This window comes from Agelaius tricolor, unplaced genomic scaffold (assembly GCF_023055355.1).
Source record: "Agelaius tricolor isolate 1412-34295 unplaced genomic scaffold, bAgeTri1.0.p SCAF_7, whole genome shotgun sequence".
Classification (NCBI taxonomy): Eukaryota; Metazoa; Chordata; class Aves; order Passeriformes; family Icteridae; genus Agelaius; species Agelaius tricolor.
The window spans coordinates 16210372-16227932 of record NW_027269267.1 but is presented as its reverse complement, the minus strand read 5'-3'; positions in this window follow the sequence as shown (position 1 = coordinate 16227932).

Below are 17561 nucleotides of genomic sequence, written 5' to 3'. Positions count from 1 at the left end.
TAAGCACCCTTTAGATGATATAAAAGCCATTTTCAGCCACCAGTTGAAAAAGAGGTCATATTTGCTGCACTGTGTTTCAAAAGAAAGAAACATTTAGTTCCCAAAGAGTCGAGATGTGCATTACTTTGTCTTTTATAGTTGGATAAACACTTAAGAGTTGTTGTAATTAATGATTTACCTCACAGTATCATCCTTATAACACTGTGTGGCACCTTTCTATCAGCTTCAATGATTTCCTGTGCTATACAAATGTAGGAAGGAGTCACTTGTTTTCATTGTGTCTGTACTCAAATTAAGCTACTGGTTGAAGAAAAAAGTTTTAATTATTGTCATTCATTACATGAATGTTAGAACGATGAAAATCTGAAAGTACAGTTTTGTAAGCCGCTTGCACTTTCCTTGACATCTTCGATGGCAACAAAAAAAGAGAAGAAAACAGTGTTTTACTCTTGACTGGAGTCTACCTTGCCCCTGGCACAGGAACTGCTTTCATATGGAGTAATATTTAATATATCATTACAAAATCCAGCCCTGAGAGTGAGGGAGGTGAAGGTTTACAAATGACTTGGCCACTTGAATACTTCAAGGTATCACTGCACATCACTTTGGGACTGAAGGACAATGTCTGTGCTGCTCCATATGGAATGGGGCAAAATCCCCCAAACCAGCTCCCAGCCTTTCTAATGCAGGGGTGTGGCACCACATAAAGCTCTGTAGCTTGCAGCACTGCTCCTGAGATAAATTAGCCCTACTTCTTAGCACAGCTAATTGACCTGAGCCCACATTGACACCATACTGAGGTCCCAAAGCCAGCTGGGTTGCTGCTGGCCTGAGGATGTCCACAGCCATGCTCCATCACAGAGTTTATTTGGACCTGGATGTGCATGTTTTCAAATGTGAATATCTAAATCCAGTGCCAGTGGGATTTAGCTGCTGGGTTGGGAGATGGAGCTGAGAGGCTCCCATGAGGCCAGGGGCAGCTGTAGGCTGGGATTCCAGATGAAGGCAAATATTTGCTATGCTATATCCAGTCACAATAGAAATAATTCATTTTTTCCTGCAAAGCAATTTATTTTCACCTGGTCAAATGCTTTTATGGAGAGCAAAACAACAGGAGTGTTCAGGCCCATGGCTAACCCAGCACTGCACTGACACCAGGGCTCAGGGGACAGTGGGACCTGCTGTCTGAGCAGGAGGGCCCAGCCATCAGGTGGGAGCTGAGTGCCACCTCCAGACAAACACACTTTTCCTTCCATTATTCCTCCTGAGTGGGGCAGCTGTCCCAAGTATCCAGGAGAAGACAAACCCAGGCCAGTGGCTTACATGTGTACACCAAGGCCAACCTCATCTGCTAAGTTACATGGATGTAAGAATACAGTTAAAGAAAATATACATACTTTGTACCTGGAACAGAGATGCAAATAATTCTAAATGGAAAACATGAGCTGGTGCATTCCACTAAAGAAGGAGGTTTTTCATTAACAGGAAAGCTTCCAGTTAAATCTAATTCCACCCTCTTCTGTTTATTAAACAGCATGTTCAGTGATTTTGCAGGGATGACTTATGTTCTAAAATATCCTTCTCTCCTTTAACTTCCATTGTAGTCAAATTTGAGACATCATATTTTGCTATAGCAACAGTTTGCTTTCAGAAAAACAAAATTTCTCAGGGATATTTCACTTCCCTACAGAATTAAGAATTTGGTAAAGACTGAAACAGGAACATCTGAAATCACAGGTTAGGGAATATAGAAGCATGATGTACTGCAAACTCCAGAATATTGCCAACTGTCACAATTATTTAATATCTGAAGTCCTCAACCACATCCTTATAGTTATTTGCTTTTCTCATTATTTAAAAAAATCAAAAAACAGTTTGAGGAGAAGATAAATAGATGATACTTTGTAATGGAATTTACTGTTTAGAGGGAAATATTTGCCTTGTTTAACTACCTGAACAAGCATCTTTGAAGTACTAGTATGCAACGATGAATACCAGGTAATGAATAAATATAATAGAAATGTGTTTAAAAAACCTGAGGGCTTGGCTGGAAAGTTGATACATGATATAAGAGAAACTTTTATAATGAATTCCAGTGGTTTATACAAAAACGCACAACTGGAAATATGATTCATATAAAATACTTGATATATTACTTATGGAGAGTTAATGGGTGTCACACACATAAAATGCATGCCACAGAGCTGAATACCTCAACCTTATGCACCTTTCTCACTCAAAAAATAAACACTGTCTCTATATCACCTAGTGACAGATTTATTTTTTTTCAATCACAAATGGCCGTAAACTGAGCATGGTGTTGGTGTTAGAGAGCTGGAGTGTGTAGAGACACATTCCAGGCACTGACAGAGAACAAAGCACATTGGGACTCTAAGATGGTCATTATGGTCACCTGGTAATCAGTTCTAAAAAGCCAGCAGTGGAAAAACACCTTGCCTGAGGAAATGCAGCCTGTGAGTGCCAGAGCTACTGGAGGATGGGACACGGTAGCAAGGGATGGAGCAAACACTGGCACAGAACAAGGAGCTCACACAGTGCCTGCACAGACCCTGTCAGACAGAGGAGGAACAGTCAGTCCCAGCTGGAATCCCATTTAAAAGCACCACAGTGGTGATGACTCATTGCTGCAATATTAAAATATCCACAAACATGTTTTAGGAGAGAAAAAAAACCAAAAAGCATAGTTAAGAATGGCCATGTGTACCTATATATACATCTATCCATACATATGCTAGGTTTCATATAAACATTGTGGACAGCTTCTGTCATGTTAAAAAAGTAAGGAATGAGGTAAAGGAGCTCAGAGAATTCAGGGTCTGTGATAGCCTTTGGATACATTTTACCCCAGTGTGCACAGGCACTGTGAACAATCCTGTATTTAGTTGCATTTGCAAATTGGTCAGTTGCTTTGTTTTGGACTACATGTGTTCTGCGGTTTGCTGACTGACAGAGTATTCTCTAACTTCAAAATCAAGTCCAAAAAAAATAGGTCATTTTAAGCCCCATGCTCCAGGCTGTCAAACAGTCTCCAAACTGCCATAGACTCCCCTTTCTAGTGAGGCCAGGGAAAAGCCTTTTCATAATCTGGGTGATGATGGAGATTCATGTTTTTGAGAAAAATGTTCCTGGCTTCCAGAACAAAACTACAGCATATGTAACTGAGAGATCTTTCAGAGATCTTTCCCCAAGGTCTCCTCTTCTGTTTCATTCTATGTTTCTTCTCATTAGTTATATATATATATATATATATATATATAATTTTTAATTTATGTTTTCTGTATGAAAAAGATCTGGGCAAAAAAACTTTGGTATTTAGTCTTCTAAGTCCTTCCTCTTTCTGGTTTGGACTACATTCTTTTCTCTGCTGGAAAAGCCAAAGATGAGCAGATTTCCAAAGCCAAGCAACATTTATTTTTCCTTCACTGTCCTCACATTTTAAGATATGCAATCAATCATGAAGGAAAGAGTAGCAGTTAGAGTAACAGGCGAGGCTCATCTGCCCATGTGGTACTAGAGGGAGGTATGGAGTGGAAACAAGAAGATGTTGCCAAAACCCTGTCAGTGGTAGGGACAGAGCCAGGCTGTGACACAGCAGAGATTGAAGCTTCCCACGATGCAGTGTGGGATCTCCTAAACTGGGATTGGCAGTGGAAGGAGAGGGATAAGCAGGTATCTTCACTCCAGAAAGAAGGCATAGGATGGCAATAGCAGGGAACAGATCTTGTTGGAAATGTGTGAGGGGTTTCTTGTGTTTTCTCTTTAATTTTAATTAGGCTATTCTATCAAAACACCTCCTTCACAGTCCTGGAGAGAACAGAGTAGTTAGTATGAATCAACACTGAATGTCTTGACAAAGTTCCTTGTTGGTGACTCAGATGAGTTTCACTCAACTCAATCTTCATAAATATGGAAACTTTTCAAAGACCCTTTATCAACTGATATATATATATATATATATATATATATATATATATGTATGTATGTATGTATATATATATATATATATATAACTTTTCCACCTCACTCTCTTCTGGACTTCTTCACTAATATATCCTTTATCTTCTCTTTGAACTGCCCTTTAATATTCTATTCTTCTTTTCTTTTGACACTTTCCCATGAAAACCTTCTGACTTAACCAGATTTGCTTCACAAATCTCAGATCCTCTTCACAGAAGACACCTTCATGTAAATAACTTTAAAGATGTGGGAGAAAAAAAAATCAAGACACAAGTCTGAGAAGAGAGCTGTCAGCACTCCTCCCATTAATTCTCTTGTTGCAGTAGATTTGATGGGAGTGATGCAGCAGGATGTTTTGTCTGGTGGTTTGGTAGGAACCCAGACAGGACTTTTACTATAATGGTTGTTCTCTGACCTAGAATTTATGCATCCCTGGATCTTCCCTGGATTATGTTGCTCACACAGAGATAATCCAAGTTTTTGCTTTGTTATTTTTCTGCTGTTCAAAGAGTGGGTTTACCTTCTCTTCCTTTCAAAATAGTGTAGGATTTTCATAGTACCAGTCTAACTGATGGGATTGTTTTTCATTTGCAGTGAAAATTCCTAGAGACTTAACACTCCTAGTTTAATTTCAAATCCACAATATTAAAATTGGCTTTGATGCTAGGCAGGGAGAGTTTGCCCAGCCAACTGTAAATACATGTAAAATGCTTACACTTATTCCATTACAGCACACATTTGTTATTATATTAAACTGTTAATAAAGTTACATTAGAAGGCTTCTAAGAGTGAGACAGAAACTTCCCACAGAAGGAAAATATTGAGTAAGTATTTCTGCTGTCTTTAATTCCTTTTGTCTAGACATCACAACAGCCCTTAGGCTTATCCTGCCAATGTCAATATAGTCCCCTGAGGATAAGTGGCAAACTAACAAATTTAGCAATAAAAGTAATGGGCTGAGAATTACCTAACTATAGCAATAATACAGCATCTATTCATGAAATACACAGATACACACATGCATACAAATGCATAAAAATATACATCCTTGCAGGCACACATATCACTTCTGAGCCAAATTCCCCAACTCATACCACAGCAAGTCTGCTTTTTCCACATTGATTTTTACATGCACAGTTTTTTATGGCAGATGGATCTGACAGTTAGGCCATTAAAATGGCAATGAATGAGAACAACAACATGGATGAATAGTGCCAGATCAATGCACAGCCATAAAAGTGACCACATGCTAACAGCCACTCTCCTCTGAGGTGACGGAGCCCAGGCACCCACTAACTCTCAGTGAGTACCTGTGGGATCTCAGCACATCGTTCCCGATGTCCAGAGATGCCAGGAGAACCCTTGGGGGTCTCGGAAATCCTGGAATGTTGCCAAGAGTGTTTGGTGGCTTGATTTTGATCCATCCACAGAAGTAACAAGAGTTTGAGGACAAGAGAATCACTTTAGAGTAAAAGGTGTAAAAGAGACACATTTAGAGGGTGAGATATAGACTTTAAGGTTTTTGGTACAGGGGGGTTATGGAGACAAGATGGAGGGATCAGGGCGTGTCTCGTCCTTCTTCTTTCTTCTTCTTGTCCTCCATCTCCTGTGGTGATGTTGGCACTTGGGGATTGGTTTCTGGTGAAGGTGCACTTGCCAACATGAGTGAAAAGCATTGGGAAATAAAGGTAAATATTGTGTACGTAGATTTTAGTATAAAAAGACATGACCGCCCCGTGGGTGGTCAGAGAGTGCCTGTGACTGCTTGCAGATCAGACCTCTGTTGAGCAGACAGAAAATTTTGTAGATAAGAAATAATAAACAACCTGAAGATCGAAAAGCTGAAGAGTCCAGACTCGTCCTTTGAAACACGTGCCACCCAAGAACCACCCTACCCGTGTCGGGGCAGAGACAGACAGCCGGACCCGACAAGTACCTGCATGAAGGTACCCCACATTCCCATTTTTGTGTTCTGTCCCACCTCTGTCTGAGCTCAAGTGGCCCACTAATCCCAGATATCCTTGCAGATGGAGCAGAGTGGCACAGGAGGAGCCCTCTGCCATCTCTGGGGGGCTGGCAGTGACATGGCAGGACATTCAGAGGTGACACACCTTGCTGGCTGCTCTGGTGGGGTCACTCCCTCCACAGGTGCTCCTGCAGGGAGGCAGGAACCAAAGAGCCTCTCTGAATGCTTCAGTACTGGGTTGATGAAAAAAGGGAATTGCACCACTTGAGGCTGAACATTTTCCCGTTGGAAACAGGACAGTGCCTCTCACTTCACAAGGAGATACATGGAGAAGATGGGGGTGGGGGGAAGGGGTGGGACACACAAGTTGTTCCAGCAGAGGTTCCTTCTTCAATTAAGAAAAAAACCCAACTTTTTATGGTGAGAACTATCAACCACTGGGACAGCCTCCCCAGGGACAAGATGAAGTACCCATAAATGGAGGGTTTTAACCTCCATGCAATTGGACAGGGTGCGAGATAACCTCATCCGGGCTCCCTCTCCCATGGAAGATTGGGCCAGATGATCTTTCAAGATCCTTTTTAGCCTGGGCTGTGCTGTGGTTCTGTAGCTGAAACCTGCTTGAGTTCTCTCTGCTTGGCTGGAAACCTGCTTGAGTTGTCCTGACACTTCCAGGAGATCTGGGAGTGCCACAGCCAGAAAGAATTTTTCATGAACAGCTTTAACTACAACACTTTTCTAAACCAAAACACATTAGGAGAAGAAGAGAAACTCTGTTCTGCCACAGTGCAATGGACAAAACCACATTCCCAGATTTTAGCAGTCCCTGAAGTTGGTGAGTGGATTGAACAAAAAGGCCAAACTCACCTCTAGTGAGATCTTTCCCTTGGTTCTTCATTCCTCAAACTAAACAAGGTAATCTGAGGGAAGAGAACACAATAATCTCCTCCTGGTACACAAACTCCTCCTTTTCTATAAGAGCCCTAAATCACCTTGTGCCAAGCTCCATTTCCTTTGACACAGAGCATGTAACAACTCAGCATCCTTGCAGTAACTTTATACCCATCTCATTGTCACTGGATGGTATTTGCAGATCTAAACATTACCAAGGTCAAAACTGAATAATGGAACTTGTAAAATATTTTTTCCTCTTTGAAATAATAAATCTCCACTTTTCATAGACAGCATCCCGTACTATGCCTTGCTTGAAACTGTTAATAAAATCAAATATTAGAGCAATAATAGAGATAGTTATGACTTTCATTTTTTTGTGAATTTTCAGTGAGTTTATGTCTCTCTGAACATATTGCAATGCTATATTTATCCTACATTATTTTTCAAACATCCCCATTGAGTATTATAGTAAATTTCAGGTAATGAAAGTATTGTACAGATTTCAGCACTAGATGAATATTATCCACCCCAAAAAGCTCAGATTCTGTCTTCACATATCTCTCCAAAAGACAGTGAGATTTCACCAAGTTTAGCTGTGGATCAGCTTGTTATTAGGGAGATAAACTCCAGATTTTCTTGAAAGAATGGCTACAGATTACAGTCTCTATAGCTTCAAAAAATTAATATCAGAGGAGGAAACATAAATGGCCTTAGGACGATATTACACTTTAAATCTTTTTTTAAATGAGTGCAAAACAAGAAAGTTTTACACTTTTAAGCATGGATGCTGTCAGTAAGCTGTTCTGAAAGAGTTCATGATTTTTTTTCTGTTTGTTGGCTTCTGTCACCACAGCAACTAACTGGTTCTCCATGAAGTTACAGTGCAAGCCAGAAAAGCTGTAATGGAATACATTCCTTACCATGAGTCAATGCCTGCACTGGAGAGAAAGCACTGGAGAGAAAGCACACTGCTCTGGACATGGGCTCTAAAATGGTGTGCTGTGCTCAGACTGGGAATAAGGCACTGTCTGAAATCGGATTTTTTCTCTCTTCCATGTATTTCTAAATATAAGTACTTTAGTTATGCTTTGTGGTGGATTGGGAATCCTGCTCTTTCAGTGTGACTGCAGCAATGGGGAGCAGGGAGCTGAAGCTGAGGCTGTAGAGTGCCCTGCAGGACACACAGACACAGATCCCTATCATCACAGTGGAGGCTGGCAAATATTTCCTTTGGTGTGGTGATTTCCACACGGTGTCCCACAGACCCCTGGGGATTTGCTGACTGCTTCTGACAGGTCTTTCTAGTGGGACTATAAAACACAACACTACTGGCATTATAATTTCAGTTCACTATCCCAGGATCTGTCTTTCCCTTGGAAAATTATTGAAGGTCAACAACTCATAAAACATTGAAATTCACTGATATGTATAATGGAATAATACCTACTGAGTGAAGTGCATCTCCTTCAGCCAATATAAAACCAGCAGCAGAGAAATTCTGATTGCACTGAGAATTTTACTGTTGCCAAAACTTTTCACTGGATAAACTGCTTCTGTTCATGTTGTATGAAAAACAGTAGACTTTGATTAATAAAGAATCAAATATATTTTGTCATGTGATTGTTCAGGGGAGAACTATGTGTCAAATCATTAATTATAAAGGCAAATTCGATGAAAATTAAATTCAAATTATATTCCAAACAGCAAAGCACAGTAATGATTAAGTAAATTATTAAACCAGCACATTTAATAAGATGCATTTGAGGTTACCAGTCTGTGAAGAGAGTTGCATGAATTTTAGATTTTTGTTTTAAAGCAATAATGCATTGTCCAGGTTCATAAATCAGCAACCAGAGAAAACCTAAGAGTGGATTCTTTTTTCACTAGTGTAATTCTCTGTGCAGTCAAAGCTGCTTTGGGCATTTTTTCCCTGAGAACAGAATGAGAGCTCACTTTACATCATAACTATTATGTCATCTGCTTTAAAAAACATTTTTCTACAACTCCACCCACAGGCTGGTAACCCAAATGTAACCTGTCACATTTGTCCTAGTAAACACAACACATTAATTATCAGCAATTTAGTAAATCTTTCTTCTTGGAATTCCTTTCTGTAATATGATTTAATGTTACTTTCTTTCAATGTTTCCTTAAAAACATTTATTATAGATGTCTTAAAATTAAGCTGTAACTTCCTTATAATAAACCCAAATGCCAAAATACATTTGTTCCTTTAACAGTGAGGCTTACTAAAGGTTTATGTGAGATATCAGAGTTAGAAATAAATTGGTCAGGATATATTTTTGTTCTCAGTTTGAAGTAACTGCTTGATCTTATTTTCTGGTGCCCTCCCTTCTCCCCAGATATATTTTCACATACAAATGAGAATCTTGACAGCCGTGAAGCTTATTTTTATCCTATCACTAATGGGTCAATTGCAACCACAGAAATCTCATTAATATTTTCAAGCAGACTTACAGGGGCCACCCTAACAAACTATGATTCATCAACACTCACAAGTAGAACACTTGCTCAGAACATGAAATGCAGTGATCACTTTGCCTTCTCTCTTACAACAGACAATACATAATGCTAAAGAGTAGAAAATATTTTGTAATTTATTCCTGTCACTTTGATAAATATTAATAATGGCATTGAAATCTGTATGGAGGCACACAGGAACAGCAGAGTTAGGCTGGTAAAATCTTGTAGATTCATAGATTAGTAAAATTATTACACCACCAGCCTAGTTTCCTGCATAATGTCACCTGGGGAACAGTGTCCAGCAATTCAAAAATGGAGTTTAACAATTTGTGCTCAACTCTGGAATCACTTCATACAATTTCAGTTAAAAGACAAAGAGCCCCCTACTTCCCTTGGTAATTTTGGGACTCATTATCACTATTAAGCCTATGTGATATTTTTCTTGTAGCTCAAATTTTCTGGCCATCGTTCTTGTCAATGTTTTTCTCGGTAAGATTTCTTGGGGTGAAAGTATCAAAGATGATATTTTATGTATGAAAAGCTTATTTTGTGTATATAAAAAGGTCATAGTCTTTAAATTTATGACTTTATTTTAACCATTTTGAGACACTTGTGTTTTCACTTTCTACAAAAGAGTTTCAGAACAGTACACAGTACTCCAGTATCTACACTATAAACAAAGATAAAATCAATTTCCTGATTCTTCACACTACTTCCCATTTTATACAAGCATGAATTATTGTAAGTATTTCACAATACTTACCTGTATTTCCACTTTAATGAATGAAACCTCACTCAAGACTTCAAGGTCACTGCCCCAAAGTACGAAATTTGCAAGAGTAACACTCTTCTAACGCTAACACAATTTTCTAATACATTAACAGTAGTTCCAAGACTTGACATTAGCTTTGCACATTTCTTCGCTTCTAGGAAGTGGTTTAAAAATCTGGATTCAAAGCTTTGTCTGGACATGCTACTTAATACCAGATACTCCCACAGTTCTGCTCAGTCATCCAAGATGATGCTTGAGTCCATTCTGTACCAGTTTCTGAATTTTCTCCTACAAAAAGCAGGATGTTCCCTGTTCAAAAGGACAACTGGCTCTTCTGTGTATCAGAAAGTAAACACTGTATCATAACTAGATGGGAGCTCTCCAATTGTACACAACTTATTTTTTCAGGTAAGAACACCAAATGCCAGGAGTTCCTTAAAGAAAGTTACCTTGTGGCAATCCACACATGTAGAACGAACAGAACTTCTTAAAGGTGTTGAAGAAATTAATCCTGTTGCAAATTAGACCATATGACATATGAAAAGTTCCCTCCAACCCAATTTGTAAATTACACACTGAAGGGGACTGAACCAATTTAGGATTTCCTTTCATCCTGCCTCTCTCCTTCTCTGCCACTGTGCACTCACCAGACTTATACTTGGTTTTGCTAAAATGACCAGGCCTGTAATGGGGTCTGCTTTGCTGCATGTAAAGCTTAACCACTGCAAAAGTATTTGCAGGATTGAACCCAGTTTGACTGGCAAATAGAAAACTTTGCTCTGATTTCTTTTGTACTTCTTATCTACTAGAGGCTGGAAACATCAAGATTTTTATGTCATTTTTAATCCTCAGTTAAAAAAATGCTGGTAGCATAGCTTCATCAAATTGGAAAGTCATGAACCAGACATATCCTGCTCTCTTGCTTACTGGCCCTCTGTGGTTGGAATTACTTTATTTCACAAAGTACAAGCCTAAGGAGTCAGATCCAGATTCCAAACAGGAGAGTTACCAGAATAACAGTGATCCAATGTATTTATTTTGGAGAGGGAAACCTACGGGTTGTAAAATGTACTTCAAGAATATCTCTACTGCAAAGTGCAAAATAAAAGCAACAAGTTGGAGATAAATATAGACTCTTGCCCTGGGCTACATGGAAAAGAGACTGTTTCAAAAACAGTGCACATAAGTACAGGGAACCAAGATTACCTTAGGTCAGCCTTCCTTAGATCTATTTTCCATTATGGGTTGGATATGGAGGAAAGTTGCAGTAATATTTTTAATTATAATAAAGAATGAACAAGATTTCCATATTATAGTTATTTTAATTATAATAAAGAATAAACAAGATTTCTAAAAACTAAACCAAACTCCTGTGCAAATTTCAGCCTGTGTAGCATTTGGCAGGGTCAGAGCAGGAAGAGATGGCAAAATTCCCCTCCTTTTTAGTATGCATTTTAAAAAATCCACTAGAGGTATCTGCATTATTTCAGCACTGGCCACACCAAAGAAAAATAATCTCTTAAATCCATTTGGAGTGCAGTTGAAAAGTTATAGTGGGTTTTGCTTGTTTGATAGGAGCTATGGAAAAGGAAATGAAAATGAGATTTCAGGAACCATCAGAAGAGGTTAAAGATCAATATCACCAAATTTATGGATTTGTTTTCTGCTTCTGTTTCTCCTTAAATGAAAAAGAAATTGACAGTAAAAAATGTAATATACTCTGATACTCTAATGGGTTCAAATGCACCAATGAACTGAGGGTGGGGAAGCACTGGGACAGGTTGCCCAAAGAAATGGTGAATGAATGCTACATCCTTGAAAGTGTTCAGGGCCAGGTTGGATGGACTTTGAGCAACCTGGTCTACTGGAAGGCTCCCTGCCCATGGCAAGGATTTGGAACTAGATGAACTTGAAGGTCCCTTTAAACCGAAACCATTCCATAATTCTGTGATTCCCCCCAACTAAACTTTCTTTGCTCTGAACTCACATGTAATCCTAGATGCATCACAGGCATGCACTGCTTTGAAGATATTTGTTTTTGTGGTTGAGAAGGTCTCTCTAGTATTTGCTGGTTTTATTCTACATAGTACAAACTAACATTTAACACCTGCCTTTCTTGTTTGCCATGATCATTGTTACATGTGATTCTTCTCACCTACATGTGACTGTTTCAGAATAAGTACATATTCAAAGACAGTCCATAGGTCCATTTATTTTACTGGTTATAATTCTGTAGGATTGTTTACCTCTCTTCAGTGGCTGTGAAATCTAACTAATGAGCTCAGACAATATGACTCACTTGTGTGTCTCACCTCCTATAAAAGAAACTATGAAAGATGATCCCCCCCATTTTTCAGGTAAACCTCTGAATCCTTTCATTTGACCTTATTATTCTGATTTCTCATTTGCATGCCTTTTGTTCCTATTCTTAAATTATTGTCTGTAAGTTATTTTGAATTTATTTTATGTTTCACTCCCATTTAAATATTCATTCTAGGATGAGCTTCTGCTCATCACAGGCTTTTACTGTCCACAGTGGATGGCTGTGGTCACAGAATGACCCCCAAGAAAAAACATATCATCACTGTTAACCTTTTGTCCCTGGAGGTGTTCTCTGATTTCATGCACTGTACGCTGCTGTCTGGCAGTGCAGCATCTCCTGTGCATGTTTCTCTTGAGGAATATTTTGTAGGTGTTTCTAACACTGGCATCCTTTCTGTTTTGCAGGACTAACATGTAATAGAAACCTGTTCTCCCTGTGCCTTTGCTCTTACTTTCTGCTCTGTCTGGATGGAACCCTGTTCTTCCTTTCTTTTTCTGTTTTTGTCTGCATTGGATACTTCTTTGAGAAAATTTGTTTACAAAAGTTGGAAAGTCATCATTATTTAATTAATAACATAATGACACCTTCAAACTTAATTTGTTAGAGGGAGGTTTATACTGTTTGTGAACCATTTTATGTGCACACACTTGTACAGACAAATAAAGCACAGCTGCTATGCAAAAATGCCTAGGCTAACAAACAAGCAAGGCAGAGAACCATTTTATCACATCTGAATTTCTTCTGGCGTGTAGACAACTCGATATAACTCTAGCTCAGCATCTCTGCATGATGCTGCTTTTCCATGACAGAAGATCTTTTTTAAAAATCTATTCAAAATATGGATTTTCTAAATTATTCTTAATGTATCTCCATTTGAAGGAACAATATAAATCAAGACATGCCAGTATTACCTGCATAAAATTTCAAAACACTTATTCCCACCAGCAAATGTCCAAAAGCATTCCCCTGAATGAAATTTGAAAGATGTGATACCACTAAAAGAAAGAACATCTAAAAAAATCAATTTTCATTAAGATCTGAGTTTCTCCCCACTCTCTGAAATATGTGGATTTGGTTATGCTGTTTTTACTTCCCCAGGTACTCATTTCTCCTAGAACAGGTCAAATCAGCATCATTATGGACGTAATTGCAATGGGGCTGTTTGCACCAATGTTACTACCTGATTATGGCTTTCCAAGACATGCATGGTCACTTTTAAAATTGCTTTTAATTATGTCAAATTTCAGTTTGACAACATTAAATGTTCAAATTCATTAAGAACCTAATCAACTGCCTGCCTAGATATTTTTCAAGAAGCCTTCAGGGCACAGCTTTTTTTTTTTTTTTTTGCATACAAACATCCCACAGATAACAATGCAGCTTTTGCATGCAACAAGAGGATTTTTTTTAGAATTAATGTCCTTGTAACAAGGGCCTGCATACAAATATTGTCAGAAACTCTCATGTTGAGGTCCTTGAGATTCATTATATTCTAATATTGGTGATCTGGTACTACAAAGGGGTATAACTAACTGCAACTTTCCTAATGCTGAATGATAGTCTGGTTAACAAGAATCTTTCCTCTTCCACTCAGTTACAGCAGTTTTCCAGCTATGGAAGGAATAACAGCCTTGCAGAAATGAGGTCTGGTAAGAAATAGTACCAGAGTAACAGTCCAGATCAGAGAGCAGCTGGCAGCCTGGGATGATTGTACTCAGCCTCTGATGGTTCAAACTTCTTCTGCTGTGGTTGCAAATGCTTGGGCCCTTTCTTTGATCAGCAATAATTCCATCTGAATTGAGAGCAGCACAAATGGACACAGATGTGCCCAAAAGTGGCATCTGTCCAACTGTTCTGTTAAGAAGCCCTGATCTAAGTGTCAGTGAGCCTCAGAAGGTGACATTGTCATTCCAGTTTTCATGGGGCCAATACTGTATTTTTAAAAAAATTTAATCAGTTCTTAAATATAAAGTACTACAATAGCTCAAGTGCTCAGTAGAAACAGCTCAAGTGCTTATTTCAGTGTCATTGTGGGACTTACATTAATTCTAATATATTAACAAGAAAATTAATTACTCCTGTGAGGGCTAGATGCTACCTTTAATGTCAAACATTTCATTTGTCCCAAGGCATACTGTTCCCTGAAATTTTTTGGTCTTCCTAGTGATACATCTTTTGCTGGCATGGGCAACCTGCAGCAGAAGCATGGCTGAGTCCAAACTACATGTACTGGGAGAAATGAAGAAGTTATTCCTATCTACTGTTCAGGAAAAGTCAATCCAGAAGCAATTTGTTAAGTATTTTATTCCATTTCCTTCCATTTATGCTCTTGAACATTCTTTAACATATAGCTAACAAAAGGCTTCAGACTACATAAGACTATAAATATTTCAGTTATGGGTAGGCCGAGTGCATAATCTAGTTACTAAAATCAGCACCATATTAAAGTAAAACAGAAAGAAAATCAGTTGAATACAGCTGCCTGAAGCACCACCATTTTATATTTCAAACTCTGGCCTTTCCTCTGCTGTGGAAGAAGTGGAAAGAAATGTGCAGGGCAAATGAGGGAGTTCTTTAGCTGACTGAATGTACGTGTTCAAAAAAGTTTGGAAAAATAACAGGAAAACTCACACTGGCTCAAATTTCATTTGCTTCTATTTTCTGATCTGTTCCTTCCACTAAACTTCTCCTAGAAGAGCTATAAAAAAATCCACTCTGGAAATCTACAACATTCATACCACTTTGGGTCAGCCAGCTGGGTCACTTGTCTCAAACCCTTTTCCAGCCATTGAGAAATGTTCTCTCACAAATTCTGTTTGTCCATCTTTCCAGGCCTTTTCTTCTGCTGTCCAAGTGAAAAAAGGTAAAAATAAGATTCTAATATTGTGCATCCCTTGGTTTCATGGCTGTCTACTCCTCACAAGTCCCATGACTACCATCACTGAGTTTCCCTCTTAAAATTCTCTCTGGATAAATATTAGTACTGGAAATTGATGTGCAGTCATAATGGTTCTGAAATGGGCTTACCTAATTCTTTTTTTCAGCATAGATCTTCAGGTTCTTTAAAGCATTGATCAAGCTGGATATCTAAATAGCTCACTAAATGTTGCAATTAGAATGGCTTAAAATCCTTTAGGAGTTAAATTCTGAAGAAGAAAAACCCATATAAGTTATATATAAAAAACAAGTAAAATCTATCCAGCCATCCTGCAATCTTAAAAATGTCTATTCAAGCCTTTGTGGAAGCCAGGTACTCAGTCTGGATGTCCACTGAAAAAATGAAAAATTAATGCAAAAAGAGAACATTCACAGGAAACTAAAACAAATTGCTATGAATCTTGCTGAAAATTACTGTTAAATGCCAGTATAAAAATTTAGCACATGAATTTTCCTTATCTGTACCCATTACATCTAACTTACACCGTGTCCTTCCTCAGCAAAGTGTACTTGCTTCAGGTAAATGGGCAGGCAGAATTTTACTGGTTTGCTTTAATTGCCTAATATATACATTGAAATAGTTGACTTGATGTATCAGCTTTGTTTGAAGATTAAAAAAAAAAAAAAATAGCCACCTACGAAAACAAAAGGAAACATCCCAAAATAACAGAACTTGAGTTTTGACTCTTGAGGTTTGTAATGGAAAAGAAAATTTGCTGTTAATTGCATTATATGGCATCAGCTAGAGATACTGGATTCTAGCTGGTGAGGGATTGGGAGAACACCACTTGTCATATGAAACAGGAGAGAGATGATTAAAAGAGGGCAAAGGGAGGTGGTATCACAGAGTAAAAAGATCCAAGTCATAATTGTTGTATGAAGTTCATGGGACTCTAAAGCAGTTGAAGTTAGTCAGACAAAAGTAAATAAATTCTGCCTTATTTGGCAGAGACTAAAATTAATGAACACTTAAAAATAGTTCCAAACATGAACTTTCCCTCATGCTTACTCATTGTTTAAATGCAGCTGAAGTTAATCATGTTTCCAAATTCTGAACATAGGATACACAATCTTCAGATATTTTAATGATTTTTCTGTTTTCTTTCTAAGTATTATAGCCTTGTATTTTTGACTGCAAATATGCATATATTGATATATTTGAAAGCTAATAAACAGTGGGGTTGACTGAAAACATACAGAAACAATAGAAAACTTCTGATTGATTTTGATTGAATCTGGAGAAGATCAGTGATCTGAAAACCAGAATGATAAATCTTGTTCTCATCAAGATGGTAGATTACACAGAACATCCTTCCTAGCCTCCCCCAGCTGCTTTCTGGAGAGACATTCCCCTCTTCTTCCCTCTCCTGTGGCTTTACAGTGAATTACTCTTCTGCAAATATTTTTGCAAGCACCTCTATATTTGCAGCACACCTTGGCCCAAAGTAAAGACTCCCAGGTTTTGCAGGCAAGATAAACACATCAAGGAGATGGACAGCTGGAATAAAAATCATCTCTGTGCAGGGTCAGCCAGAACCACGGGCAAAGCTGGGGTTTGCCTCAAACAGCAAACAGACTTGATATTTTATTTTATTTTATTTTATTTTATTTTATTTTATTTTATTTTATTTTATTTTATTTTATTTTATTTTATTTTATTTTTTAAAATTATGATGGCCCTACTGCTTACATTGCCTGGGAAGATCCCTGGAAGGTCCTGCTGGGTGCTGCTGCTGCCAGAGAGGTCCTTGGGGCTGCAGCACTGCTCAGGCAGGCATGGTGTCTGTGCTCCCCACAGACACCCAGGCCTCAGCAGCACAAACCCAGCTCCACACAGCTCTCCTCACTCCTTCCTGGCCCAGGACACAGCTCCAAATTTTGCTTAGCAAGCTCAGCCTCCCCAAAACTACTGAGAGGATTTGAGCCAGTGTTACCTTTGTCCTCTTGGTCAGGACTTGCCTGTCTGACAGCAAAGCAAGTAAAATCTAATATCTGAATGTAAAGGAATAATACAGTTAAAATATTCTGAGTTTTTAGGACAAAATTGCATGGAAGAGCCTATTTAATACCAAGAGAATAACATTTAGAAAAAACTGTAGCCAGTAGCCATTGCCCTGTAATGCTCAAGACCAGGTGACACTGAATTGAGCTCTGACAAAGCTGTACTTAATTTTAAAAACTAGGAACAAAATAATAATACAGGGTTC